We start from the raw sequence: 27,470 nt of genomic DNA, 5'->3' as shown, positions 1-27,470 counted from the left end.
TGTCAGATTACCTGGGTTAAAGTTCTAGATTCTTTAGCATACTGTGTAATCTTGGTCCCAGTTTTCTCATATAATAAGAGAATCAGATTATAGTGTCTAAGGTCCTTTAGAAACCTTATGATTCTAAATTTACTTCCCATTTACCTCCCCAGGTTTTGAGTCAGAATTTATGCTAATTAACATTTTTTTGGTCACATTTAATGTACATTAAGCTGAGTCTTACAAGTCATGAATACTCAAAGAATGGAAGGTTTGGAATACTTTCCATCCTATAGTTGATTTATATAATTTAACTTTGGCACAGAACATTTTTTTTTTTTACATTTATGTCTTTTTGAGAGACAGAGAGAGACAGAGCACAAGTAGGGAAGGGACAGAGAGAGAAGGAGACACAGAATCTGAAGCAGGCTCCAGGCTCCGAGTTGTCAACACTGAGCCACCCAGGCGCCCCTGGCACAGAACATCTTTGAATCTTCAGTAAACCTTTCTAACTGGAGTATTCTCTTTAACCAAAGATCAGGTTATCTCTCCCCTATAAAATTGCACAATATCGGCTCAGGTAAAGATTGAGACATTAGAAGAAATGAATATTGTAAACTTGAAAATAGCCTCATGGAACTATGTCTGTATTTGTCTGTTGCTAGACATTAATTCATTAAGCAGGTAAGCTTGCTTTTTCCTTCCTGGGATTTATGGTCTTTAAAATATTCTTGTTGGGGCGCCTGGGTGGCGCAGTCGGTTAAGCGTCCGACTTCAGCCGGGTCACGATCTCGCGGTCCGTGAGTTCGAGCCCCGCGTCGGGCTCTGGGCTGATGGCTCAGAGCCTGGAGCCTGTTTCCAATTCTGTGTCTCCCTCTCTCTCTGCCCCTCGCCCGTTCATGATCTGTCTCTCTCTGTCCCAAAAATAAATTAAAAAAAAAAAAAGACAAATGTATTAGTTCATAACTTAATGTTGTAACATTATTTCATGACTTAATAGCCATGATCTTTCTGGAAGAACCACCATATAAAACTCAATTACCAATTTTTTCTTCCTGTAACATAATAGCAAACCATCAAAAAAAAGTTTCTTCTTCTCTTTTTAAATATATTTTTTTTATTTTTAAAGTTTTTTTGAGAGAGACAGAGACAGTGTTAGTGGGGGAGGGGAAGAGAGAGAGGGGGAGAGGGAATCTCAAGCAGGCTCTGCCAGGTGCACAGTGGGCGCAGAACCCAATGCGGGGCTCAAACCCATGAAACCACAAGATCATGACCTGAGCGGAAACCAAGAGTTGGATGCTTAACTGAGTGAGCCACCCAGGTGCCCCCCGCTTTTTTTTAACTCATAATGTTGGTTGCTCCTGAGAGGGAAACTTGGAGCCTGGAGTGCTTGGTGAATGGAGGAAAGAAGACTTTTTATTGTATATTCTTCTGAGTTAGAAGTGAATATATTCAAGGAAAAAATATTTGGGTCTATAAATAGTTTTTAAAATGCTTATACAGTAGTTTTTAACAATGATATTACAGAAAAAAACCTGATAGCCACATAACTTATTATACTGCAGAAAAGCTTTTGTTATACAGTGTGAAAGGAGCGGTCAAGCAGTGACTTTGGAGTTGCAACTCAGATTATCTGGATTTCCAGACAGAGTGTCTGCTTGGATCATTCAGAGAGAATCTGTCAGACAGAAGACATTCCTCCCACTACCATCCCACGGAATCATTCCTGTGAAGCATAATTATCTAGTATCAAGTAACAGTAATGAAATGATTTCTGAATTATTCTCCTCCTTATATGCTTGAAGCTTACCTTGTTTTCTTTAAAAATAATATTTATATTAGTTACTATTTGATCTGTGATAGCAAACATATTAGGGCAAGAATCTCAATCTTCTAATGACTCAGGCATTCTTATCTTGAATACTGATCTTTAAGCCAACTCTAGTCAGATAACTTCTGCTTCATATCAGACCTTGTCACACATCAGACATCATCACATATATTGCTGACTTCTCTTACTCAACATATCTCAAACTAGACTCATCCTGCTCCGCTTTCCCCAATCACACATAGCTCCATTGCTCTCCCAACCTTCTAGTTTCTATTACCCTCCTCCTCTCTGCATTTACTTAAGCCGGGCCTCACAGCCATATTAGTAACTTCACAGATTAAGCACATAGTCAAAACTTCAAAATGTCTTTCTAATATCAATTACCTTATACATTTGCATAACTTCCTTTTCTAGCTTCCTGATCTGTAAGGTATCATAATAAAAAGCTGCCTCATGAGGATGTTGTGAAATTGATTATTACAAAGATCTTTTACACACACACAAAAAAGGTACCCATTTCTGATTGTCCCTGTCACTGGCAGGAGTAACGAGAAGTAATGATAGATTGATAGATCAATTTATAACAAGAAGCATCCAAAATCAGTGCTTAAACCCTCTTAATAAACAAAATATACAACTCTAATCTCCTATGTCAATTTGCAGACCTCCACAGGGAATGCAAAATTAACTCATATGTTTAAAATCTCTTCAGCAGAAAAACTCTCCACTTCTTAGATTTTACATTGGGAATATTGATTGGAATGCAGCAGATAGGGAGGGGGGACTATAATAAATCATTTTTCTATATTAAAGATATCATTATGCTTTATGTCTTTCATGGTCAACTACCAAATTTATTTATCCTTAGATTTATTTAAATATGTAGCAGTTGCCAAATTTATCTTGGGTACAGAAAAAGGAAAGCTTTGTATTTGGAAATATGAATCTCATTCATTATTTCCATTATGTCTTTAAAAGCTACCTAAGGGGCGCCTGGGTGGCGCAGTCAGTTAAGCGTCCGACTTCAGCCAGGTCACGATCTTGCGGTCCGTGGGTTCTGCCCCGCGTCGGGCTCTGGGCTGATGGCTCAGAGCCTGGAGCCTGTTTTCGATTCTGTGTCTCCCTCTCTCTCTGCCCCTCCCCCGTTCATGCTCTGTCTCTCTCTGTCCCAAAAATAAATAAACGTTGAAAAAAAAAAAAAAAAGCTACCTAAACCATTCCCCACACCCCACCACCCCCAAAGTATTTAGAAACAAATGCAACCTAAAGTGATCTGGGAGCTGAGTAAATGGTTAGCTTATGGGTGATTCTATTTATAGAAACTTCTTGAAGAAAATATATGCTCACAGGTTTACTTTACTCTCAGTCTGGGTTTGAGGTTTTCTTTGTGAAAGAAATTTTAATTACAAATTTAATTTATTTTGTAGATATAATGCATTGTGGTTACTATTTTTCTTGAATGAGCTCTGATAGTTTGTGTCTTTCAGGAAAAATTTGTCCATTTCATTAAGTTATCACATTTTTTGGCATAATGTTTTTTATAATACTCCCTTATGATCTTTTTAGATAAATGTAGAGCCTTTAGTGATGTTACCCCTCTCGTTCTTGATACTGCTATAATTGTCTTCTCTTTTTCCCTAATCAGTTTGACTTGAAGTTTGTCAATTTTATCAATCTTTACCAAGAATCAGCTTTGTTTTCACTGATATTATCTATTGTTCTTCTGTTTTCTACATCATTCATTTCCACTCTGGTCTTTATTATTTCCTTTCTTCTTCTTGCTTTGGGTTTTGTTGTTCTTGTTTTAATTTCTTAACTCAGGCTGTTGATTGACACATTTATTCTTTTCTATATAAGTGTTGGTAGTATACTTGAAATTTTTTTTTAAGTACTGCCTTAGCCAAATCCTACAAACCTTGTCATGTTTGTTTTCATTTTCATTCTGTTCAAAATACTGTCTAATTTCTAATTTCATGAGCCCCATGACATATTTAAAAGTATGATATTTAGTTTTAAAATATTTGAGGATATTTTAGAGATATTTCTCTTATTGATTTATAATTGTATTTGTGCTCAGAGACTATATTTTGTATTACTTGAGTCCTTTAAAATTTGTTGGCATTTTTTAAATGGTTCAGAATATGGGTGATTTTCATAAATATTCTGTGCACATTTGAAAAAAAAAAGGTATTCTGCTGTTAAGTGCAATATTCTAGAAATGTCACTTATGTCAGGTTGATTGGTAGTATTGTTGAAGTATTCTATACCCTTACTGATTTCTATGTGTTCTATCAATTATTGAGAGTTGGGTGTTGAAATTTCTGATTATGATTATGGAGTTGATATTTCATCCTGTATTGATATATAAACATATATACACTTAATAAAAGGACTCAAAAACTATCATGTATTTTGAGTCCTTTTATTAAGTGTATATATGTTTAGGATCATTATGTCTTTTTAAGGAAATTTATCCCTTTATCATTATGAAATGGCCCTCATTTATCCTGGTGATTTTTTTTTTTTTTTTTTGCTGTGAAATCTACTTTGTCTCATATTAATACCAACATTCCAATTTTCTTTCTTTTAACTCATGTTATCATGGTAAATCGTTTTTCATCATTTTACTTTTAACCTATATGTGTCTTTATATTTAACGTGGGCTTCTTGAAGGCATGCATCATATAGATATGCCTTGCTTTTTTAATCCAAACTGACAATCTGCCTTTTAATTGGAATGTTTAGATCATTTGCATTTAGTGTAGTTACTGACATGGTTGGGTTTAAATCTACTATCTTGCTGTTGGTGTTTTATTTGTGCCTTCTGTTCTTTGTCCTTTTTTTCTTATTTTTTGTCTTATTTTGTATTAATTTTTTTAAAAGATTACATTTTATCTTTTTTTGGCTTATTAGCTACTGCTCTTTATTATAATATTTCAGAGTTTAAGGGTTATCATATACATTTTTAGGTTATTACCATTTACTTTTAAGGGATATTATACCACTTTGCATGTAGTGTAAAAACTTTGCAAAGCCTCTCAGGCTTTGGGTTATTGTCATACATTTTACATTTTACATGTATTTCTACATGTGTTATAAACCTTATAATGAATTATTATTGGTTTTAGACAGTCAATTATTTTTTAATTTAAATAATTAGAGAGATCTTTTGTATTTACCCACATAGTTGTCATTTCTAGTGCTCTTCAATTTTTTTTGTTGATCTAAATTTTCATCTGTTATCATTCCTAGTTCTTCTTCTAACATTTCTTTTAATGCAGGTATGCTGGTGATGCATACTTTCTGCTTTGTATGTCTGAAAACGTCTTCACTTCATTTTGTTTATTTATACGTATGGAATTGTAGACTGACATTTTTTTCCTCTTAGTGTTTTAAGTTGCTGCTATACTGTCTTCTCACTTGCATTATTTCCAACAAGAAATCTGCAGTTATCCTTATTGGTGCTCCTGATTGTGTCATATGCCTTCCCCTGCTCCCATCCTTTCTTCATTCCTGATTTTAAGCAATTTGATCATGATGTGTTTTGGTGTAATTTTCTTCATTTTTTTTTTTTTGTGCTTCAGGTTTGTTGCGTTCATGGATCTATGAATTTACATTTTTCATCAAATTTTTGAGTACTTTTCACCATTATTCAAATAGTCTTCTCTACCATTCTTTCCTTTCTGAGGGGAACCATCATTACACATATTTTAGATGTCTTACAGTAGTCCCACAGCTTATTTGTGTTCTTTTTAAAATTTTCTTCAGTTTTTTTCCCCTCTTTGTTTCATTTTGGATAGTTCCTATTGCTGTGTCTTCAAGTTCAGCAATATTTCCTTCTATATGTCTACTCTGCTGTTAATCATTTCCAGTGTATTTTTCATTTCACACATTGTGGTTTTCTAATGTAGGATAGGGAAAATTATTTGGCATAATTTTTATATTGTTCATATCTTTATTTAACATGTTCAATATTTCCTCTAGTTTCTTGAGTATATGAATTCAGTTATGGCTTAATGTCCTAATAATCTGTGTCTTGTTATCTGTATCATCTCTGGGTCAATTTCAATGGATTGATTTTTCTCCTTATGATGGATTGTGTTTTTCTGATTGTTTTAATTCCTGATAATTTTTTATTTGATTGCCAACATTGTAAATTTTACTTTGTTGGGCTTCAAATAGTTTTGTGTTCCTGTAAATATTCTTGAGCTTATCTTGGAGTGTAACTAAGTTATTTGAAACCAGTTTGATCCTCTCAAGTTTTGCTTTTATGCTTTGTCGGGGGATAAAAGAGCAGAATTTAGTTTATGACTAATTTTTCCCCAATATGAGGCACAGCCCTTATGAGTACTCTATGATGTTTTATCATAGAGGGCTCTGCCCTCATGAATAGGATTGGTGCCCTTATAAAAGTAGCCCCCAAAACCTCCTTTTCTCTTTCTGCAATGGGAGGATGTAGCGAAAAAGTGCCATCTGTGAACAAAGATGTAGGTCCTCACCAGGCAATGAATGTGCTGGCACCTTGATCTTGGACTTCTAGCCTTTAGAACTATGAGAAATAAATTTATGTTGTTTATAAGCCATCTAGTCTATAGTATATTTTTTAACAGCCCAAATAGACTAAGACAAGAATGTTGATGCCACAGGGTTTTCTAGTGTCTTAGCATAAAGGGGGTCTTTAGTTTCCTAGATAATTTTTGCTTTAGATTGTCCTTACCACAGCATTGGGATAGGAAAGTAGAAGAGATTAAAGATTGAAGATATTCTTTCTGAAACTCTCCTTTCTCTTAAGATACTTTCATAAACTGGAAAAGGTTTGAACTGGATTACATCTAAATGCAGAAAATACCTGCTGCATAAATATTGAGTTTTGTCCAGGAGGACTATTCTTCTACCTGTCAATTTGGTAAAACAAAAAGACTATTGCTGCATTACATCTTCAGATTTGAAAAACTGTGTGAATCTGGGTGAGCCATGTAACCACGCTAGCCCTCAGTTTCTACTTCTGTACTGTGAGCAAGATGCTAATGTCCTACGCTTCAAAATCTGTGATTCTCCTGTGTCAAGAACATTGTCAGTTGTACTCCACTTACTGCTTTCATTCCTTTCATTAGGCTTTGATGTTTTCTTAGGATATTTCTTTAAGTAGAAAGGGGATAGGGTAGATTTGGGGCCTATTTTGATCTGCTCAGTTACTTATAAATCCTCAGTTTGGAATCTGATTTATTTTTTCTGGCCAAAGTGATTGTATTTACAGGGCAATCACAAATGCTTCCTATGTACTTTTCTGGCATAGGAAGATATTCATCTCACATTGAGTTCTTTTTTGGTATATATGTTAGTATAAACGTTCCTTTAAGATAGAATACATATTTTTCTCTTCTTTCTATCTTGGTATCGTGCCTTGTACAAAGAAGACTTCAATAAATGTTGTACTTTATGTTTATGCTTTCACATACCTTATCTTATTCAATGAAACAATTTATTAACAATGCATGGTAAGATAATATTTAATTTAGAATTCTGGGCCTCTAAGAAAAAAATTCAAATAGAACTCACTTCCTTTTGTTAATCCTTAAAGAGTTAATCCATTATTTTTAGACTTGCTAGACACAGTAAAATAATAGGGTAATAAAATTAATCCTGCTTGAAATTAGTTAATGAATCCTTTGTAAACAAACTAATAGTCTATCTTTCTTACATTCAGGGTGAGTATAAAATTCAATGTTAGATGATTTTTAATTTTATTTTTTTTTTATTTTTTTTAACGTTTATTTATTATTGAGAGACAGAGAGACACAGAGCGTGAGCAGGGGAGGGGTAGAGAGAGGAGGAGACACAGAATCCGAAACAGGCTCCAGGCTCTGAGCTGTCAGCACAGAGCCCGACATAGGGCTTGAACTCAAAAACTGTGAGATCATGACCTGGGCGAAGTCAGTCACCCAACCAACTGAGCCACCCAGGCGCCCCAATGATTTTTAATTTTAAATGAAGTTATTATTTAGCTCATCTTTTTCTCTATTTCTACAAGACAAATGAAGGAGCTTTAATATTCCTGAGCTGATATGTTCAAGGTCTCTTAGATACAGTAATTTTTCTAAAATTGTATTTTATATTACTGATAATAACAAGGCCCCAAATTAGCCCTCCTTCTTTTCTTCTTCTTTCCCCTCTCCCTCCTTCTTCCTCTCCCCTTTCCCCTCCCCCTCCCCCTTCCCCCCCTCCTCCTTCTTCTTCTTTGTTCTTCTAGCTTACTCTGAATGTCTTCTGCTTCAGTTTATGTCCATTCAAACCATTCTCCCTACTGCTGAGTGATTTTCCTAAAATGCAAATTTTATTATGTTATCATGCTTATGATTAAAATTCTTTGGTAGCTATCTAGGGTCAAGTGCAGATTTCTTAGCAAGGCTTATAAAGGCTTATAAACTCTGCATCAGGGATGGGAATAATAGCAGCAGAAGGAGCAAAAGGGCAGGTGGAGCAAATGGAATCAGAAACAGCGTTTAAATAGGGTGGCTCGAGGCAGCTTTTGAGAGATGAAAACTACAACTTGTTATCGAGTAGAGATTGAGGTTGTTACTTAGACAAGAGTATTTCCAAATACCAAGAATAGGATGAGGATAAAAGACAAAAAGGAGTTGAATATGGAAAGTAGGACTCCCTTTTTATGGAGTGACATATGTGTGTGAGGGAAATGGGCAGGTAATTTATCATTTTAGTTTATAGGTTGCTGGACTCTCAGACCACACCATTACCAGATAGAGAAAGAACACCTCTTGGAGATTATTGATTCTAGGTCAGATTCAGTGACTGTATGGGCTTTTGAACTGTTTCTCTTGGGAAGAAGATACATAACTCCATGTTGGAAGAAGAGTGAAAGGCTATATGATGACCAGGAGGATAAACTTGGCAGAAGCTTGCTAGCTATGCAAACCTGTTTCTCCCTTCTCCTGGCACACAAACAGATCACATTCCAGACTTCTTTGCAGTTAGAAGCAACCATGTGAGTCAGCCCTAATTAGTAGGATGCTAGTGGAAGTGATGGGTGCCACTTCTTGACATAATGCATGTCACAAATATCTCATGTATGATCTTCTCTTGCTCCCTGTTTGCTGATTAGATGTCAGTTCTCAAGGTAGCCTTTGAGGTCATGTAATGAAGTTGGCAGGGGCTCCATTAGCCTAAATCTCTGAATGATCACGTGGACAGTACATCTACACATTACCCTCCTAAAACCACCTTTCTTCACCTGCTTTGACATTGCCAGTGTTTGGACATCTTAGGAATAAGAAATAAACATTTTATTGAACCACAGAGATTTTAGGGTTTATCTCTTGCAGCAACTAGTGTTCCCTTAACTAATACAACAGATAATATTTTTAAAATCATGTTCGGGAAATATCCATCTACTTCTAGTTTACTGTGGATGTTTAAAAAAATCAAGAATTAGTGTTAAATTTATTAGCTACCCCCCTCTTTTTCTTTTTCAAGTTTTTATTTAGATTTATTAGGTACCTCTTTTTTTCTTTTTCAAGTTTATTAACATACAGTGTGATATTAGTTTAAGTGTAGAATTTAGTGATTCAACACTTACATGTAACACCCAGTGATCATCACAATAAGTGCCCTCTTTAATACCCATCAACCATTTACCCTATTCCCCTGCCCACCTCCCCTCCAGTACCCCTCAGTTTGTTCTCCATAGTTAAGAATTTGTTTCCTGGTTTGTCTCTCTTTTTTTCCCCTATGTTCATCTGTTTTGTTTCTTAAATTCCACATATGAGGGGTGCCTGAGTTAAGCATTCAACTCAATTTCAGTTCAGGTCAAGGTCTCATGGTTGTGGGATTGAGCCCCACGTCGGGCTTCATGCTAAGCATGGAGCCTGCTTGGGAGCCTCTCTCTCTCTCTCTCTCTGCCCCAACCCCCCTCTCTCTCTCTCTCTCTCTCTCTCAAAATAAATAAATAAACATTAAAAAAGAAAAATTCCACCTATGAGCGAAATTATATGGTATTTGTCTTTCTTTGAATGACTTATTTTGCTTAGCATAATACTTTCTAGCTCCATCCATGTCATTGCAAATGAAAAGATTTCATTCTTTTCTATGGTTGAGAAAGATTCATGTGTGTATATGTGTGTGTGTTCATGTGTATATTTATGTATATTAGGTACTCTTTTCCTTCCATTTCATGAGAGTAAAATTTCTTTGGTGGGGGTTGATTTTTTTCAATGTAGTTTTTAATTAAATTTGCCATAATTTTATTTAACATTTGTCTCCATCTATATTCATAAATATATTGTTCTTAATTTGTTTTCTTTTAAATTTCTCTTAGTGTCTCCCTTCTTCCCCTATTCCCTTTCCTGCCTTCTCTTTGTATTTTTCATCTGTTGGTATTAGGTTTGTACTAAATTTGTAAAATTAATTTGGAAGCTTTGTTGTTGTTTTTGTTGTTATATTGCATGGGATTTTAAAAGAATTTATTAAATCATCTGTCCCTAGCGTCTTTTTATATTTTCTTATTACTTAAGATAGGTTTTTGCCTCATATATATTCTTTTTTTATTTTTATTTTTATTTTATTTTATTTTATTTTATTTTATTTTTTATTTTTTTTTAACGTTTATTTATTTTTGAGACAGAGAGAGACAGAGCATGAACAGGGGAGGGGCAGAGAGAGAGAGGGAGAAACAGAATCTGAAACAGGCTCCAGGCTCTGAGCGGTCAGCACAGAGCCCGACACGGGGCTCGAACTCACAGACCATGAGATCATGACCTGAGCCGAAGTCGGATGCTTAACCAACCAAGCCACCCAGGCGCCCCTATATTCTTTTTTTAAATTATTTTTGGTTATGCCTGTGATGTAGACACAAAGTCAGAGCACAGGTTACCTGGGGAATAGTCAAGGAAAGGATTATAGCCAGAATACAGAATGAGGAAGTTCTGCATAAGTAATGATCTGGTTTTTATGAACATATTTCTATGTAAAATATTTTAAACATACATACAAATATAGAGAGAAGTATAAAGAAGAATACCTGAGCCCTTACAACCCACCTGTGTCAAATCTCTGTTTATTTTGTCTTTTTTTTCCCCCTTTGTGGTTTTCAGTGGGATCACTGCTTTTGAAAGTGAATCTTGATGCTGTTTATAGTAGGAATTTTAGCCATTTTTTATAGAGTTATTTTTCATTGTCGTACAATGTTTACTTTGAAAACTTCATCATCTTGTGATTTTTAAAAATAAAAATTGTAAAATTTTTATATCAAAACAAGTTATAATATAAACATAATACAAACTAATTATAAGACTAATTATAACATAATACAAACTAATTATAATATAACTGCATGCTAGTTAGATTAGTTTTATTTGGTTACTATATGGGCAATATAATATACTTGTCAATAATTCTGGCTCTTGGGGCGCCTGGATGGCTCAGTCGGTTGAATGTCCAACTTCTGCTCAGGTCATGATCTCACAGCTTGTGAGTTTGAGCCTCTCATCAGGCTCTGTGCTGACAGCTCAGAGCCTGGAGCCTGCTTCAGATATTTTGTGTGTGTATCTCTCTGCCTCTCTCCCACTCGCTCTGTCTCTCTCTCAAAAATAAATAAAAATATTTTAAAAATTAAAAAAAGTAATTCTGGCTCTTAAAAAGAAACAAACAAAACTTTGGCTTAATTTTTGGCTCAGCTGTGGACTTCTGGGCAAGTTACTGTCTTAAGTTTTTCATTTTTGAAATGATGAAATAATGGCTATTTTATGGACTTATGGTAAGCTTTTGTGAGCAAAAAAAAAAAAAAGCATGTAAGGAGCTTGGTTGGCTCAGCACCAACTGCATGGTAAGAATTCAATACAAAATTAACTCATTTGATTTCAGGAGAGTTTTTCCCTAAAAAAATTAAATTTCCTTTATGTCCTTGCATTTAGGAAATGAAATATTGCTTATGGTGTTTTATGAACTAAGAGTGTACTCAGCTCCCAAGTAGATTAGAACTGATTGTATTTGATCCCATGAAAATGGAGGTGCCCAACTTGCTATGTCCCCTAAAGGCCTCACCTACCTACCCTCCACCCCTTCAGGCTCTCCTTTGTATCACGTGTATGTCTGGTTGGAGGGAGGAGTGGCATAGAAATTGTATCATTTGCCATTGTCACACCACAGGCTGCTATACCGAAAACATACCAGTGAATCTAATCTCTTCTCTTAGTGGAAAGAAGGGTATATGCTCCCAGTGCTGTTTTTCTTCCAGGTGGAGGAGGAACTTCTCAGTTTGGGGCCATATTTGATCATCATTGACTCTCACTTCCAATTTCCCACTTCCATACTCCCTAAGTTAGGATGCAGCTCTGTGCTTTACAACAGCTCATAGCCTCATCAAAGTTGAAACGAACAAAGATTTACTGATCTTTATAACAAGCAAGGCAACGCCATTTAAAAGAAAACAAAAAATGATTCTGTTGACAACGCATCTTTTCATCTGTCAAACTCGGTGGTTGTGCACTAATGGGGATGGGATGGCAAACTTTCCAGGGCATTCAGCCTTCAGCAGCAGTACTTAGGGAGATTACTGGTTTGCTGAAATATGAATATAAAACACCTCACTCATCAAATTATTTCCTAGAATAGTTTGCTGGGTGGAGGCTCACCAAGTTAATAACTGAACCCAACCCACAAGTTTATTGGCAAAGGACATATTTATGCTTAATGACTTTGTATCCTCCCAGAAAGATAAAGAAGCTTTGATATCCTGCTCAGTTGACTGGGAAGAGGAACATGACTCATTAGGGTATTAAACCAATCTTTTGGAGACAGCCTGGGGCAGATGATGAGTCAAAAAATAGAACTTTTAAAAGAAAGAAAATCTTGTGCAAGAGAAACATAGGGCAGGATGAATAATCTTTGCATTATTAACATGTGAGTCAAGAGTTACGCTAGCTTAGAAAAAAACTAAACACCTCTGCTGTAGAACATTTCCTATCTAACTATACTGTTAAATGATCTAAGGTATGTAAAAGATCTATCCCAGTGTCTGGCTGGCAATTAGTGTTACTCAATATTTGTTTCTTCCCTTCATCTCTGGTTTTGCCTTTTTTTTTTTTTTGAAAAAGAGTATTTTGAGAGAGTATTTCTATAGTTTCATGTAAGTTCATATTTATAAGGTATTAGTGTTTAAAGTCTAGCTCTCTCTGTTGGTTTTATTATTGACAATAATCAAAGATGACAGCAAATTTAGTCATCTGTTTTAAATTTCTACCATATGGTTCAGAAGTTATTTTGGGGAACATTTTGGAATGAAGACTGTTATCTCACTTTGGTATACTTACTATGATTTTGCCCAGAAAAACCCTGTACATATAGCCAGAATATGAATTTTAAAGTATCACTGGTAAACTCCATGTAACTACTCATTTTTGAGTGCTAAACTACCAGATTTGATATTTTAAATTTGGAACCAATCTTTCCAGTTCTTTCCCTGAGGAAATAAATTCTTTGAAATACTAGCAAATTAGAGCACCTTTTTAGCTCTTCCACAATAAATTATTCGGCAGGCTTAGAAAAAATGATGACACAAGTACTATTAAAAATCATTGCATTCTGAATCAGGGTGACAAACACTCTCACACATAAAACCAAATGTATATAAGGAATGAACAATCTAAAATAATTGAGTGCCTCTTTTCCAACCCCACCCAGTTACCCAGCTGGTGTTTACTTAATGTGTGCAGGTAGCGGTTCTATATTTTGGGACTTCATTAAACTTAAATGTATGAAATAGACTAAAAAATTTTTTTTCTCAATAACATTTAATTATACGTCTCTCACTTAATGATGTTTTACTAAAGTTGATCTTTTCTAGAATATGCTAATATTGCTATCTTCTAGAGCAAAATGTAAGTAAAAATAATCACAAGGATTTGCCTGACTTAGTATATATAAAATTTTGATGGGTTGGATATTATCTCTTTCTAGAATCCGCTTTCCTGTTTCAACTCACTCCCCTTCCCCATGCCCCTCTGCTCCAACACACACCTTTTTGGGCATGTTTCGCTTTAACAGATACAACTTTGTTGTTGGGCCAGTCTGTCTATAGACAGGATGTAACTTGTAGAAAGGATGACTGGTGTGCCAGGTGGAGTGAGGCTATCAAGCTGAGGGACAAGTCTACCTGTTTTCTTTGCTTCTTTACCCAGTATCTACAGAGTAAGCCACTGTAACTCAACAGTGTGAGGAGTTGTGACTGATGTCCAGCTCTTTGTAATTAAAGTGTACGTATATAGAAGTGTATGTGTGTGTACATATGGGGTGTGTATGTGTGCATGTGTGTACGTGTGGAGGTGTGTGTACATGTGTGTACGTGTGTGTGTGTGTATGTATGTGGGGGTGTGTACTTACTTGTGGGTGTGGGCGTGTGTATATGTGTGTGTGTGTGTGTGTGTGTGTGTGTGTATGCAGGAAAGAACTAGCATTGTGAAATATCCTTAAGCACCCTTGGTCAGCCTGCCTCTTTTTGAAAAACAACAATAAAAACAAACTACTTTAAAAAATCTCATGACAGGAAATAACACACTGGAAACCAGAGAATTGTGATGTGGAAAACTCTAAGAACTCAGAACAATAGAAATTAAATAATTTATTAAAATAGCATGTATAATGGAAGTTGAGAATAAGTAGGAAGGGAGCTTTAGGAATCAGCTTAGTTTACTAGGCATCTAATAAGGTCATGAAAGCAAATAACTATTTGCCACGTTTTCACAAGCATCATTAGATTTTTAGTGCTCTCATCCTCAAATATAATTGTAAACTATATTCTTTTTTGCAATGCAACTTTCTTAAATTCAAATGATACTAGTAAAGAATTGACAAAGAACTGATTGCATAGGTTTCAGAAAAACAAAAGTATTGGTAACTAGAAAAAAAATCTAAGTAGTAAAGATGAATGGGTTATTGTAGAATATAAAATGCATCTATGTCATATTTTACATTAGTTCAGTTAGAAAGTTGTTACTATTATTGGGGTGCCTGGGTGGCTCCGTTGGTTAAAGGGTCTGACTCTTGGTCTTGGCTCAGGTCATGATCTCACAGTTTTGTGGGTTCGAACCCCACATTGGACTCTGTGTTGACATCATGGAGCCTGCTTGGGATTCTCTCTCTCTCTCCCTTTCTGCTCCTCTCCAACTGACTCTGTCTCTCTCAAAATAAATAAATAGGGGCGCCTGGGTGGCGCAGTCGGTTAAGCGTCCGACTTCAGCCAGGTCACGATCTCGCGGTCCGTGAGTTTGAGCCCCGCGTCGGGCTCTGGGCTGATGGCTCAGAGCCTGGAGCCTGTTTCCGATTCTGTGTCTCCCTCTCTCTCTGCCCCTCCCCCGTTCATGCTCTGTCTCTCTCTGTCCCAAAAATAAATAAACGTTGAAAAAAAAAATTAAAAATAAATAAATAAATAAATAAACTTAAAAAAAAAAGAAAGTTATTATTATTTACTATTATGGGTAGAAATGCCATGTATGTGGCTAGTTATTAGAGAGCCATTGGTTTTTTTTGTGTATGTGATATGGTATATACCAAGAATAACTTCTGAAAATCATTTATATCCACATCTGACCTAGATTATTATGGAAAGAGGATAGTGGAAGTAATAATACACATATATACCACACAAACAATACCATAATGAAAAGTGTTAAGGAATAAAGTTCTTTATCAGTTCTAATTGCTCTATCTGATTTTAAGAACTGTATTTCCCTTTCCTTCCTTTAGACACAGAGCACCTCTGTTGTCTTATGAGCTCTTTCTCACATGGCCTTTAACTTTTTAACGTTTGTTCGTTGACCTGCTTTGTTTTGAGATAGAAAGTCAAAGAAGGGGGAAAGTGGGTTACTAACTATCATTACCTTTTCAGAGTTAGTGCAAGTGCATGAGAAACTAAAGCCCTATGGCAGCTCCTCATAGACTCATTGTTTAGAGTTTGTTTATTCTGAAGAATTTGCCTTGTAATTTTGGTTCATAACATGCACCTTACTACTTTTATATTAATTTTTTCCTTGTCACTATTCTGCATTCTCTTTTTTATGTTTGCCTCAGTTTGATTAATTACCCTTCAATACGTTGCCTTGTCCCTCATTGATTGACCTTTTCTTCGACATATTTTTTATATTGACAACTGACCCTTTGGAAAAAAGGCAAGAACAGATTCTACTTGTTGCCAAGCTTCCCTAACAATCTTACACCATGATGCTGTTTTGTGAATAAAGTTTGAGGTAGTTAATAAATTATATCTTGAAATGATCAAAGAAGGGATTGTGTATTTACACTCAAAACAATTTGCTACAAACTACTGAATGCTAAAATTGAACTAAAAATGCATTTATCTACATGAACTGCTTGAAGTAATTGATTCTAAAATGCCCGTTTTTCTGGAGGTACAATTTCAAACCATAATTGGATGGAGGATAAAAAAATTCCCCAGACTTTTATACTAAGTATGAAAAGTCAGGTATGAGACTGATGTTTCTCTGACTAAGCCTTGTGCTTTATAGAACTTGTTATATAAAATATAAAATGGAATCTTTCAGATAGCTGAAAGGGTATTAAAACAATAATCTTTCAACTATGCTTTCCTTTTCCAATAACCGGCTTGCACGTTACTCAGCATATTCAAACTTCCTTCTTATTAGTTTTTAAAAATTCTAGGAAATACTGTTCATTGTATGCTATGAGAGATTTTATTATAGGATTAAAGTCCTTTCCATAGATAATAGGCTCTTGAAGCAGGGTACAGGTATTCTATACCATAAGCCAACACTATCCTGCCAGGTGAATCTTGAAACGGAACAAATTTAATTATTTCCTACTTTGTTTTATGGCAAAAGCAGCCATGTTATAAACCTTGCAGGCCACATCTTACCTCAAATTCTCCATCCTGGATCTATCTAACCATCTTGTTTCTGTGTTCAGAACACTGGAAAAGCTTCAGGGGGAAAAATCCTGCGAATTTTTTTTTCGATATGCAATACTCTAATTCATGCTTTTCATTCAGTGTCTGCTGTGTCCTCACTGTGGTCTTCTCTTAGGGGAGGGGGAGGGGCATCTCTGGCCACTCTCCTATCATCACTTATTCTTAACCTTGCTCTGCACCACCTTCCTGTATTTGGCTACAGATGGACTTTCTCTTACTTTACAGACAAAACCAAAGCACTGGTGAGGAACCCTTCAGCTTTACTAACTGCCACCTACAAACTTATCTGCTTCCACATACACCATTACAGTTTTCTTTCTCTTACAGTAGAAAGAGTATCCTCCTATTGACGAAAGCTAGGCTGCTCATCCATGCTCCTGCCCACAGGCTCTCCGAAGTCCTCATGCCTTTTGCTCAATCGTTTATCCTTCCCCTCCTCTTTATTTTCCACTGGTCCCTTGTCATGAACCTCAGTTCTCTGCTCTGCCATAATGAGGATATTCTACAGGTTCAGCTCTCCTCCTTTTCTTCTCTCATTTTGTGCATCAGAAAGGAGATCTTACCCACATCCATGTCTTCAAGCTCACATTAAAGATATCAACATCTGCCTTTAGCCCTGACTGCTCTCCTGAGCTCTTGATATCCACAGAACACCTTGACCTAAATGCCCAAAGACACCTCAATATTAAAATGTTCAGAATGGATGCTTTCTAACTAAGAAAATTTGTATAATCTTTTCTGTGTTCTCCTTGTGGATGATTGGGATGGTACTATGATTGTCTAATCTTGAAACCTAGGCATATCTTTATCTTCTCTCTCTCTGACTCTCCCACCTTCAGAAAATTACCAATCTCTATTGAATTTAATAATAATTAATAGTACTTAATATGGGCCAGTCATTTTGCTAAGAGTGTCCTCTTTTTTTCTATTTTTTTTAAATTTCTTATTCACATTTTTCTAATGTGTCCTCTCATTTAATCTTCAGAGTTACCCTATTATAGGTGGCTACTATTATTTCCATTTTAAAGATCAGAAAACTGAGGCACAGAGAGGCAAAATAACTTGCTGAGATCACAGGATAATACAAGAAATAAAGCTGGGATCTAAACTCAGGGAGTTTTATTATAGAGCTGGCCTTTTAACAACCATACTATGCTGATCTCTAGCATGTCAAGATCCTAAATACCTCCTGAATTCATTTACTTCTCTTCTTTCTTATTTTAGCTGATGTGGTTCATGCACTTCTTATTTCTTGCCTGTGTAACTTTCTACAACTCCCTACCCCAGATCCCTTTTCTAGGATATGTCTGATTAATAAACCCTAATCAAATTTTCTGGGGTATTGGCTAAGCCAAGTCTTTGTAAAACAGAAATTCAAATCTTTACTTCAGGGATATTTATTCAATTACAGGCATACCTCAGAGAAATTACACGTTCAGTTCCAAACCATCACATAAAGCCATAAAAGTTGTGTTTACACTGTACTGTGGTCCACTAGGTGTGCAATAGCATTATTGCACTAAACAAACAGTGCACATACCTTAGTTAAAAATCCTTTATTGTTGGGGCACCTGGGTGGCTCAGTCAGTTAGGCATCCAACTCTTGGTTTTGGCTTAGGTCATGGTCTCATGGTTTCATGAGTTCAAGCTCTTTGACGGGCTCTGTGCACTGAGTTCCCTCTCTCTGTTCCTCCCCACTTGTGCTGTTTATGTCTCTCTCAAAATAAATAAATAAACTTAAAAAATAATTTATTGCTGAAAAATGACAACCATCTTCTGAGCTGTTTCAGTAAGTTGCAATTAGTGATTATGGGTCACTGTAACAAATATAAGAATGAAAAAGTTTGATATATTTAGAGAATCACCAAAATGTGATGCAGGGAGGAGAGCAGATACTGTTGGGAAAATGGCACTGACAGACTTGCTCAACTCAGGATTGCCAGAACACTTTTTTTTTTTTTTACTTTTTTGTTGTTTTTACTATGCACTACATTAATTCAGTGCATAACCTTCTAGAAGGGGTAGATGAACATAACTGAGTTATTTTTCTTCAATCAGGAAAATGCTTCCTTAATCAATGTTCTTCAAACCCTTTGATACATAGTAATGATAAACTCCACACATGAGCCTCTTTCCATTAAACTCTACTCATATGAATAATGGGCAACACTTTTTCCCTTGTCCCTTTAGTGAGCCTTCGATATGCGCAGTGGCTATGCTGGGGATGATCAAGCACACAGCCATGATGCCAATCTGGGCAGAATGTGGAACCACATTGCATTATGGTGGCCAAGGCCTAACCCTTCTATCCTAGCCCTTTAAAGGCGACCCAGCCTCTGGGTTGCCAGAGGCCTTTAATTTGTAAAAAAGGCAATATCTGCAAAGCACATATTAAGGTGAAGCTCAATAAAACAAGGCATACCCATTTGTATTTGAATTTTTTAGCATTCCATGTGTTCTCTTTCAGAACAGTGATTATTTGTATGTTGTCCATATTTGTCATCTTCTTTCTATAATTTTATGTCTTTGTTCTTTTCTATTTCATTTTGGTATTTCCTCAAGCATGTCTTCTTTGTCCCTGACTATATTTTTATCCATATCTATTTTACCTTTTGTTGATTCTAACGACAAGTTCACCTCTGTAATAGTTTCATTTTATTCTTTTATTCATCCCTGACCTGAACTCCATAAATACACTTCTCAGCTCTGTTCTCTCTTCATCTGTTTTTTGATCTCTTGTTAGTCTTTCAGGCTCTCTCTCTCTTTTTTTTTTTTTTTAAGAAGGGCAAATTTTAGGAAGTCACCACTGGTCAGCCTACCTCTCTTTGAAAAACAACAATAAAAAATAAACTACTTTGAATAATATCATAACAGGAAGTAACACACTGGAAACTGAAGAACTGAAGAACGGGATCATGTATTTAGAGGCTCTTAAGTTTAGTTTCCCTGTTGACTTAATTTGTGGCCCTCCAGAGGCTGACCCAAGGAAAGGATTTGGGTACAGGAGGCTTTACTTGAGATGTATTTCTAGGAAACACCAATAGGTTACTGGAGAAATTAAACGAAAGAGAAGAAAGCCAATAAAAGTGTTGTGTGAGCAGTACTCAGTAGTCTTCTTCCTTTATAGGGAAAGCCCCAGTTCTCCCCTCTCCTGTGTATCTCTTTACTACTCATGCAAAACACTTCACTTATGATACTTCTGGTCTCCAAATGTGTGGGAGGTTTTCCAAGCACCAAACAATTCCCCATGGCATCAACTGGGTATCCTACAATTTAGCTAATTTCTGACACTCTCTACCTGGAGACAGTGTCAGAGCCCACAGGTTAAGGGCTCAGTCCCACAGTACTACTGTCATTTTACTTTAGATGCCAGTTACAAGTCGTAGATCCCCAGATTACCCACAACTTCTGTCTGATTTGGATACAAATTGGGGATTCCCATGACCCCCTCCTCAGGTTCAATTAATTTGCCAGAGTGGCTCACAGAGCTCAGGGAAACACTTGCTTACATATGCCAGTTTATTAAAGGATATGATAAAGGATACAGATGAACAGCAAGAGGGAGAGGTGCACAGGATGAGATCTGGGAGGGTCCTGAGCACAGGAGATTCTGTTTCAGGGAGTTGTGGTGTTTTACCCTCCCAGTGTAGATGTGTTCACTCACTGGGAAGCTCCCTGAACCTCTCACTATTGGGATTTTGTGGAGGCTTCCCTACATAGGTATTCCCTACATAGGCATGATCAATCATTAACTCCATTTCTAGTCCCTCTCTCTCCTCAAGAGAATAGGAGGTGGGACTGAAAATTCCAAGCTTCTAACCATGGCTTATTCTTTCCGGTGACCAGCCTTCATTTAGGAGCTATCCAGGAGCCCAGAGTCACCTCATTAGAACAAAGGCACCCCTATCACCCAGGAAATTAACAAAGGTTTTTAGGAGCTCTGTTCAGGACGTGGAGTCAAAGCCCAAATATTAGAACAAAAATGTTGCTAGTGCTCTCAGCACTTAGGAAATTACACAAGGTTTGGGAGTGTTGTGACAGGAATTGGGGAGCAGAGGCCAGTACACATTTTGTTCTATTATCTCACAGTTGTGCTATCAAACAAGTTCCCGCTGTGGACAGAGTCTAATCCTGCTGGGGGACACTGGGGAATAATTTAGAGCTCATACCTCAGGTTATCCCACACCTAAGGTTAAGGAGCTAAAGTATCTATCTACTGTCTACCAGACGGTCATTAGTTGAGGGCTGCTTCCAAAGGGCATTAATTCCTCGGCATGTGTAAACTATAGTGTGAGTTCACACTGCTGGCCACAGAAAACCTTTAGTCAGGGATATGAAGGCATTGGGATATGAAAGTCAGGCTGGTGTACACAGAAATGATAAGTGTGAGGGAATATTGGCTGGGCCTGACAGCATCAGATATACCTGTTTTTTCATTCCAGGTGGCATGGATGCTGACTCTACATGGCATCCTGGTGGCAAGGCTCTATGACCCCAAAGCTGAGGCAGGGAGGGGACCAAGTGGAGACATGGGAGCCTGCAGCCAGGAGGGGCTGAGAGGAGGTTATGTCGGCACTGCCTAAGCCGGAAGAACAAGGTAGGAATTTAGAAGGCATACAGTGTTATTTCACAGGTCAATTGTTGGACATATGTTATTTGTTTCTGTCTATAACAATTCTGACCCTTTTCAAAGCTTCCAGCCTCTTTTTTAAAAAAGTTTATTTATTTTGAGAGAGAGAGAGAGCACACATGCTGGGGAGGGGCAGGGAGAGATGGAGAGAAAGAATCCCAAGCAGGCTTCACAATCTCAGCACAGAGCCCAGTGTGGGGGCTTGAACCCACGACCTCTGACATTATGGCCCAAGCCAAAACCAAGAGTCGGACACTTAATGGACTGAGCCACCCTAGTACCTCTCTAACTTCTGATTAGTAGAAAAAAATTGTTAAGAAAAAATTGTTAAGAAAAAAATGTTATGACATTTAAAACTTTCTCTAGCTCTATAGCCTCAACAGTCCTTTTGGGTCAAGTTCAGTCTCAAGGAGGATATGCTCAAGTTCTGAGGTATCTTCTGTTCTCACATCTCCTACCTGTGGTTCCTCCACAGGGGAGCGGAAAGAGAAGTGTGTCTTACCTGACCTTCTAATGGTGGAAGAGTTGAAGTTCTCAGGTGTGATATTCTCTGTGTCTTCTGGTTTCTAGGGTGTAAAAAGGATAATTTTTATTCATGTGAGATTTAGGTAGAAGGTTTATTTCATTTAGCCACAATCCCAGTTATAATAATTCTTTACTGGTTTTGCCCACACTAGTGCATATATTTGTTATCTGCTCATTTTTCTCTTCCCTCTTATCTGGCAACAAAGTCCCTAATCCTCTGGACACAGAAATGGTCATGTGACCTAATCAGAGTGCATCACCTACTGGTCACAGTGATTATTAATTTAAGGTATGGGCTTGTAACTCCGGCTGATCCTCAGAGATTTTTGTCAGGATTTTCAACCTGGAGCTGAGAAGAAATTGGAAGGAAGTGAATCTGGATCTATAGAAACAATGTCCCTTCCTTTCCTTCCCCTCCCCCATGGGTTTCTGTTAAGTTTCTCAGGATCCACCTAAGAGTGAAACCATATGGTATCTGTCTTTCTCTGTATGGCTTATTTCACTTAGCATCACACTCTCCAGTTCCATCCATGTTGCTACAAAGGGCCATATTTCATTCTTTCTCATTGCCACGTAGTACTCCATTGTGTATATAAACCACAATTTCTTTATCCATTCATCAGTTGATGGACATTTAGGGTATTTCCATAATTTGGCTATTGTTGAGAGTGCTGCTATAAACATTGGGGTACAAGTGTCCCCATGCATCAGTAACAATGTCCCTTCCTTGGTGGAGAAATGTTCTGAGAGAAATGAGAATAACATATTCACTGAGAAGTGGAAATGAGAGTTAGAGGAGTCCTGTTGAAATCCAAATTTCTGCTTCCAATCACATGCAAAGCTAACTCTACCTTTACCCTTCTTACAGTTTGGTTAGGTGGGCCAATTAATTTCTCCTTTTAGGGTTTGCTTCTAATACTTGTAACCACAAGAATCTACAAGGGAAAGTTAATATTGTTGCTTTGTTTGTAAATGAATAGATTTAATGAAAAGTAAACTCAAACCCTCAAGAATGTAAACTTGTACAACCACTTTGGAAAAACATTTTGGTATATGTGCTGAACTTAAAGATATGCATACCTATGATCTAGGAATTCCACTCCTAGATAGTCACTCATAAGAAACTTTTGCACCTGGGCACCAAGAACATGTCTAAGAATGTTTATAGCATTGTTGTTGTTGTTGTTGTTGTTTTGTAATAGGAAAAAAAAGAAAAACTCAAACTGGAAACAAACCAAATGCCTTCTGTATGAATATAAGAATGGGTACTTTATGGTATATATTCATACAATTGAATATAAAACATTGAAAATAAAGTACATATATATTTATTGACATGGTAAATCTAAAAAATATAATGCTTAATAAATAAAATTTATTGAGTTTTCATCCTACCACATGATTCTATTTATATAATGCTTAAAACATGTATAGCTAAACAGTATGCATAATTGTATATACAGCATACATGTGGCAAAAAAAAACTGCAGAGAGAAGCATGGAGTGATATTCGTAAAATTCAGAATAGTTTTTATCTTTTATGGGGGAGAAAGGGAAACAAAGATTTTTTTGTATTCTATTTCTTAAGTTTTGTGGTGGGCACATGGGTATTTATTATCATTCTTTAAGTTGTGCATATAAATTGTACTGTTTTGTTTGTATGACAAATTTCATTAAAGCAAATCCAGTTAATTGATCTTGAAGTAGCATATTATTAAGTTAGGTCCATTTTCTGGCTCCAAATAATAAACCACAGGAAATTAGAAACATTTAAATTCAGTTGCGTGGAAGCAGTTGTCAGTAACTCTGAGACCAAGTTGATTTTATTTCAAGTTTCTAGCTATTATGTAACTTAAAGCAAATGATAAAACAAACATGGGTATCTCATCCCAAACAGTTTTATCTAGATGTCAGATAGTATTAGTCAATTTAAATAATGAAATGATAAACCATGGCCATTGACTATATTTTCATCTTCTAATGTTCTGGTTAACGTCTTAGTTTAGTTTCTGAAAACATCCTGCATTTATTTTGCTGTAGATGTGTTTAGCCAAAGTCACAAAATGACAACTTTTGTCCTTGTGAATCTCAGAAAATTAGTCATCTTATCCTTTAGGACATATATTATTTCTCCATGTGGAGTTGGGAACCATAGAAACTATGGCTGAAAGCATTGTTGGAATAAGCAAACATGACTATTTTTAAGACTATGAAGATTTTGAATACAGTCAGCACTCATGAGTAAGTCATATGGAATTAGATTGGCTATATGTTTAGTGTTGAATGGATCCTGGCAACCTGTGTTCAAATGCCTTCCAGTTAAACATCACAACACCTCCAGGGTGAGTCCTCTGGGTCAGGACACAGATAAATATTTACATGAACCTGCTGCACAGCTGTACTCTATTATTTTAGTAGTTCATGTGGAGAGACAACTCAAATGTCTAATAAGAATGTCTAGTGTCTCCTTTTAGCTTTACCTACTAAATTTGCCTCTTTAAAAACCTTAAAAAATTTTTATTGTGACATATAACATACATACATAGAAATACATAAAACACAAAAGTAAATAATTATGTTTAAGGGGATACTAATGTAAACGCCACCTAGGTCAAAAAAATAGAACATGGCCATCACTCTAGAAATCCATCATGCATCTTTCCTCATGGCAACTCCCTCTGCACCTTTTAGAGGGAAGCACTATCCTGGTGTTTTCATTAATTCCTTGCTTTCCTTTGTAGTTTTGCCTCCTAACTATGCATTCCCTGAAATATAGTTTAGTCAATGCCTGTTTGTTTTTAATGTTTACAATCATAGCGTTTATGTTACTGCCTCTGGCTTCTTTTGTTTGACATTGTATTCCATTGGTTCCATCCCTGTTATTATACATAAGTGTTCTCTTAAATCTCCTAAATCTTTCTTATATCTTTGATCTGTCATGTTTTGTAATTTCTACAGCACTCTAGCGATGGGAAGTATCAACAATTCTACTTTGGTATGTATGTAATGGTAATCTCTCTGATTCTTCCACCATACAATATTTTTAAAATTTTGTAACATTTACTGAGTATCTACCATGTGCTAGGACAGCATGAAACCCTATTCATGTAATGTTGCTGTACTCAGGATAATTCTGAATAGTGGGTAGGTTTAGCATAGTACATATTTTCACAGAATAAACTGAAATTTAGAAAGATAAGCTAAATTCAAGGTATAGACTCTCTGATATTCACTTATCAGATTTAGTTACACTTAATTATCAGTTATCAAATATTTTTATTATACATTTATTGAGATGGCAAATATAAAAAATATAATGCTGAATAAAGAAAATTTATTGATGATTTTAATCACATTGAGTAAAATAAGTAAACTTGCCATTTCATAGTAGTCTTTGTCTATCTCACCAAGCTCTTGATATTTTGCCTTAATGTTCCATTGGTGCTTGTATAGTTTGTACTCCCCTTATGGTAACAGCCTTTCTTCTACTATTCATTACAAAAATTCATTACTTTACATTGACAACTTCCTTCTGGTCTATAGCACCTGTAGGTACTGCTGTCTGTGAACTTCTTTTCATAGGAGGACTAGAGAGATGACAGCTCCTGTTATAGGAATGCAGGGAGAGGGCAGTCCAAATAGGCAGGGTCACAGGGTGGTAAGAGCACAGAGCTGGGAGTTAGCCATCTCAGTTCTACACTTGTCATTATCTAGCTATGTGGCCTTGGGTAAGTTATTTAGCCTCTCAGGCTCAGTTTCATCATGTATAAGTGAGGGAGTGGGTCAGTAATTTTCAAACTGTAATTCAAGAACCATCCTGAATTCTCATTTTAAATGCAGATTTTCAGGCCTCATGGAAATTTCCCAGTGTGAGAGTCTGTATGTTTAACAAGCTCCCTGAGTGATTCTGATGCTCACCATGAGTGAGGGCCAAGTGAGACAATTTTCTTATTTTATTTTATTTTTTTAATTTTACTTTGTTTTATTTTATTTTATTTTTGCAGAAACTACTCAGACAGTGTCTCTTCCCTCTTACTCCCCCAAAGGAGGAGAAGAACGATTATCAATGACCAAGGACAGCTGCAAAGACAACACCCAGAGTGAGCTTCACAGGAAGGAACACTGCACCCTCTCCTCACAGTTTCAGGTACTCTACACGTTCAGAGAAACTTCTCTAGTAACAAACGATAGAAATGATCCCTGAAGGTATAGTCTTGACAAGTGTCTGATTTTAAAATCCTGGGATAGAATTTGAACTTTTGGTACCTTAGTATCTTTCATCAGATACTTATTTCAAAGAGTTCTGTTTTCTTTTGTTAATAAAAATAAACATAAAGCCATTAAAATTTAAGATGCTAAGTAAATACTGACTATCATTGCATGGAGTAAACAACAATAACACAGTCTAAGGTACTAGTTATCAAAACAGCTTGGGACTATTTGGTGTTCATACACTGAATAAAAATATTAGTGCCTCAATAGAATTGCATCCATATCATTAAGAGGTATTAATACAGTGTTGCAGGAAAAAGCAGCATCGCCTGTCTACAAGACACAGCAGGATCAATGTGATTGACAAGGAATACAGAGTTCCATGCAGTCTTATTAAGAAAACAAAGTAGTTGTTTAGACTCTTAAAAGTCAGCTTATTTAATTATAAAATATGCCAAATATATCACCCAACAGATTGGAGACAGTCTGTTGGCTGATTTATTTTTACTTTGATATGGCACTCCTTGCATATTTTTCAAATTCTTAAGTGACTATTCAGGAGGAAAAATCTCCTGATACCATTTAATACTTTCCTGGGGGATATTCTTTATATTCTGAGGAATTGAAGTCACCCAGCTAATTGCTTCCATTTTTTGTGTTTTCTGTTTCACGAGGAATAACCAAACTGAAATTCTGTAGCAGTTTTGACTTTTCTCACTCAACAAACTCTTCGGTGGTTCTCAAACCCATACCTGAGGCAAGCACCTCACTTATCAGTGAGAGGACTCAAAAACCAGTAGGTAGGGGGTGTAAACCAAGTGAGATGAGAACAGAATCTCCAGGAATATGTGTAATTTTGAAAAGTTCCCAGGGTATTTTTCTCTAGTGTTTGAGTTCCAAATCTGGGTCCCAAATCTGTTAAATAGCAATTATTCATATATGTATTCATAAGAGGCTAAAAAGCTTTAAATACAGTACTTGTTATGGTCCTGTATAAACAAGACATTACAACTGGGAGTAAACAGGGAACTTAACTACCAAAAGTATATAAACGCTTGGCCAAGAATGATACTATTTTCAAAATAGTATGGTTATTGATCGCTACATTGGTATAGACATTTTTACTTTCTCAAGCTGTTTCCCTTTCTCTTTTTACCGTTGCCTTCTTTCTAGCCCACTAGTAAGGTAAAATAGATAAAACTTCTTAGTAATTATTCTCACTTCCTTTTCTTCCTTGTTTTTCATGAAAGACTAGGAAATTAACTTGACCCCTGAAGAACAGGTAGATTGATTACTTGAGAAAAGGCAGATAATATATCAATTAGAAGGAAGGGTATGCT

The 27,470-nt window shown here is 36.3% G+C and overlaps 1 long non-coding RNA gene, 1 other non-coding gene and 1 pseudogene across 2 annotated transcripts; 1 reads left to right on the top strand and 2 right to left on the bottom strand.

The window, feature by feature from the left end:
- Window positions 1–541: 541 nt before the first annotated feature.
- LOC121029132 (uncharacterized) lies at window positions 542–26,040 on the top strand. Its single transcript, XR_005789606.1, has 4 exons — window positions 542–559; window positions 21,206–21,360; window positions 24,877–24,913; window positions 25,923–26,040. It is a non-coding gene; the product is annotated as an uncharacterized LOC121029132 (long non-coding RNA).
- Window positions 18,834–19,039, bottom strand: LOC121029131 (NADH dehydrogenase [ubiquinone] 1 alpha subcomplex subunit 1-like; annotated as a pseudogene).
- LOC121030147 (small nucleolar RNA U3) lies at window positions 25,925–26,134 on the bottom strand. The gene has a single exon (XR_005790082.1). It is a non-coding gene; the product is annotated as a small nucleolar RNA U3 (small nucleolar RNA).
- Between the last annotated feature and the right edge of the window lie 1,336 nt (window positions 26,135–27,470).

This window comes from Herpailurus yagouaroundi, unplaced genomic scaffold (assembly GCF_014898765.1).
Source record: "Herpailurus yagouaroundi ecotype Mexico unplaced genomic scaffold, PumYag 139, whole genome shotgun sequence".
Lineage (NCBI taxonomy): Eukaryota > Metazoa > Chordata > Mammalia > Carnivora > Felidae > Herpailurus > Herpailurus yagouaroundi.
Note: the sequence above shows the minus strand (reverse complement) of the source record. Positions and strands in the feature narration are given on the sequence as shown.